This window comes from Helianthus annuus, chromosome 12, assembly GCF_002127325.2.
Source record: "Helianthus annuus cultivar XRQ/B chromosome 12, HanXRQr2.0-SUNRISE, whole genome shotgun sequence".
In the NCBI taxonomy this organism is placed as follows: Eukaryota; Viridiplantae; Streptophyta; class Magnoliopsida; order Asterales; family Asteraceae; genus Helianthus; species Helianthus annuus.
In genome coordinates, this window is record NC_035444.2 from 122,846,391 (window position 1) to 122,850,079 (window position 3,689).

At 28.8% G+C, this 3,689-nt stretch overlaps 1 long non-coding RNA gene across 1 annotated transcript; it reads right to left on the minus strand.

Moving 5' to 3' along the window:
• Positions 1 to 294: 294 nt before the first annotated feature.
• On the minus strand, positions 295 to 1,996 carry LOC110895810. Its single transcript, XR_002567391.2, has 2 exons — positions 1,486 to 1,996; positions 295 to 1,211 (listed from the first exon to the last, which is right to left on the minus strand). It is a non-coding gene; the product is annotated as an uncharacterized LOC110895810 (long non-coding RNA).
• Positions 1,997 to 3,689: the final 1,693 nt, after the last annotated feature.

A 3,689-nucleotide genomic window follows, 5' to 3' on the forward strand; every position in this document is an offset into this window, starting at 1 on the left:
CGAATTGGCTTTTGCATTTTCAAAGTTGTTCTGGAGTAGAGTAGTGGGCCTGCATGTTTTAATGTTCAGAAATCAGAAGATGTGGAATATTTCAGTAAAATGCAAGTGAAAGGTTATATGTGTGTGGCAATTTGAACATCAAGATGTGTGTACCAAACGGTTAAAGCTATACGTACACATGGTTCAATCTCGAGCCGAACAACAATAGCGCGTTCCTAGACTACCACAACCAAGTTCCATAATAAAAGTCCAACTGTTGGATATAATAATTAATGGATCAAAAGTGTAATAATATGGATTAACAACTTTTATTTATTGAAACTGAACTTTATTATAAACAAATTAAAAAGTTTAAACAACTCCATACCAAGATGCTATGGAGACTAACATACAACAGAATCAAAACATAAATAAAATCAGCCTACATACTTCAAAGCCTAGACACTTGTCTCCATTCACCCCCATGATAACTCCAAGAAGCTTGATATGTGAAGGTACCAATAATAGGATGTTTCCTTAATGTACTTAACCAACTTGATCATTGATACATTACCGTTCTGATTTGTCAAATCATCGATAAGAAGTCATTGTGATATCAATGCATCAGCATGTCGTTTAACCGCCTCAGAAACATCAGCACGCCGTCTAATCGCCTTGGAAACATCAGCATGCCGTCTAACCGCCTCGGAAACATCAGCATGCCGTCTAACCGCCTTACCTATGACAATTTCAACATTTTCTCAGTTTCATCGTGACGTAAAACTACGATATCAGTAGAATACCAAACAAAAGAGTTGTCTTCAACATGAGTATTGCAATAAGAAAAGAAAGTTATGCATAATTTAAGAGATATAGACCCAAATAACAACCGGCATAATTCTGAGTTCAAACTTAACAAAACTTACTTCAATTCATTTTATAGAAGATTATAGTTCTCATTAGGTCAAATTATCAAACATAAATGTACAAAATCGCAGCTGATTCCTTGCATCCTTCAACAACTTCTTCCTTCACCACCACCAAATATTTCGAATTCAAACCGATGAAACCCTTTCCAGTTACCATCCTTCAACAACTTCATATCCATGATTTGAATCCCAAAGCTTAGAACCAAACACAATTAATAAGTTTGTGAACAACACAAATAAATTAAGCCACAAAATCCGAAAAGCTAATTCAATCCATCCATCCCTAACGCATATCCAAACACCCTGCAACACATAAAAAAGCCCCAAATCACAGGAAAACATAATAATTCTTGATTGCATGATTAATTCAATGATTCATGAAGACCTAGAAGACATCAAAGCAAATAGAAATAAGAACAAACAGATATGTAAAACAGTACCTGATAGAGCTAAGTATAATGATTAAGCCCTAACCACAAATAAACCCCATTCGCAAACAAAAAAAATGATAATAATAATAATAATAATCAGAAATCGATAGGATAAATTCACAGATGTGTAAGAATTGGATTGGTACCTATGTGGGTTTAGGAGGCGGGCGAGGCTAAGCCATTGCAATCAAACAAATGGACAAATAGAAGCAAATTAAACCCACATCAAAATAAATCCCATCTTTTGCTTTCCTCCATTTCCAGTGATGACGTAAGAAAGCATGATGATGTGAGAAAGCTTCTGTGGCTGTAAAGAAATCCATTAATTTAAATACTTCATCGGAGAAGATTGTGGACACAAGGGTGGAGATAATCGAAGGCTCCCAATTTTTTATGGCGTAGTCGTCTTTAACGCCCAATTAATCGCCTCCCTACCTCATCGGTCAAGATTGTGAGCAGGGTGAACGCCATGGCTGCAAAATCATGGTTGCTTCAACGGTAGAAACAACAATTTCCGCCACGAGCCGTCCGTATATTACCCTGCTAAAAGCTCGATAATCAGAGGTTCTGGAGAGAAATTAAGACGATTGTGGTAGACGGTGAAGAAGAAACAGGAGGATAGGTATAGGTGATGCATTGATTGATTTTGGAGGTGGAAGGGGAGTTTAGAGCATTCACATCCATTCCACTATATTTTTACCTTAACTTACACTAAAAAAATATTACCTTTTCTCTCTCTTTTAATTAAATAATATTTTTTTATACCTTTATCATTACCTTTTCTCTCTCCCCCACTCACAACCACTTTTAAAATATATTAAAAAACTAGGTTACAACCCCGTGTATTACACGGGTTGAATAAATGTAATTTGATATTCTAAATGATAAAACAATATATCCTTAAAAATCTCATTTATTACATGAGTTGAATAAATGTAATTTTATATATCAAATAATAAATAAATTATATATCAAACAATAAATAAATTATATCTTTAAAAACCCCGTGTATTGTATAAATTGAATAAATGTAATTTTATATACAAAATAATAAACCGTTATACTTTTAAAAACCACGTGTATTACACATGTTGAAAAAAACGTAATTTTGTATTCCAAATAATAAAAATGTTATATCCTTAAAAACCCCGTGTATTACATGGTATCAATAAATCTAATCTTATATATCAAATTATTATTTGAAAGTTATATACCATTTGATTTATATATTATGTAATAAAATCGATATAATATTTTAATAATGAAAATAAATATAAATAATACATTAAAACAAAGTTATATCTTTAAAAACCTCCCTTTATTACACTGTTTGAATAAATCTAATCTTATATGTCAAATTATTATTTGCAATTAATAATGAAAAAAATAAATAGCATTTTAATACAAAGTTATATTTTTAAAAACCCCGTGTATTACATGGTTTGAATAAATCTAACTTTATATATCAAATTATTATTTGCAAGTTATATACAATTTGAGTTATAAATTATGTAATAAAATTGATATAATTTTTTTAATAATGAAAAAAATAAATTTTATATTTAAACTAAATAATAATTATCTATAATTTAGTAGGAGAGTTATCTATAAGAGATTAAACTAAATAATAATTATCTATAATTAAGAATGAGATAAAATAACAATTATCTATAATTTAGTAGGAGATTATCATATTTAAACTAAATAACAATTATCTATAATTTAGTAGGAGAGTTATCTATAAGAGATTAAACTAAATAATAATTATCTATAATTAAGGATGATATAAAATAACAATTATATATAATTTAGTAGGAGATTATATATAATTAAAATAAAATTACATAGCCTAATATGATGACAAGTGTCCATTTAATGGTTTCTTTTATTATATAGAAAGTATAGATATGAAAAATTAATCTGGCCACAACTATATCTAGGTAGAAAAAAAAGTTTCTAGGTAGAAAAGAAAGTTCTATAGAATAACCAAAACTTAATCCACAAGTCTATGCATATATATGAAATATGATACGATTTAAAGCATTTATATCCTATTATATGTATTAACAATATTTTAGATATTAGATTTTAAACTAATATATTATTAATTAATAATCTGGCTGCAGCCTATAATATAGATTAACAATATTTTAGATATTACATTTTAACCTAATATATTATTAATTAATAATATTAATAATACAAGATATATTAATTATTAATTGAAGGAGAGAATAATTATTAATTATAAAATTATAAATTAAAGTTATGAGATTGAAGGAGAGAATGCCAAGTGTCCATAAAATGGTTTATTTTATTATAGAGTATAGATTATAGGGGGTGAACAGTG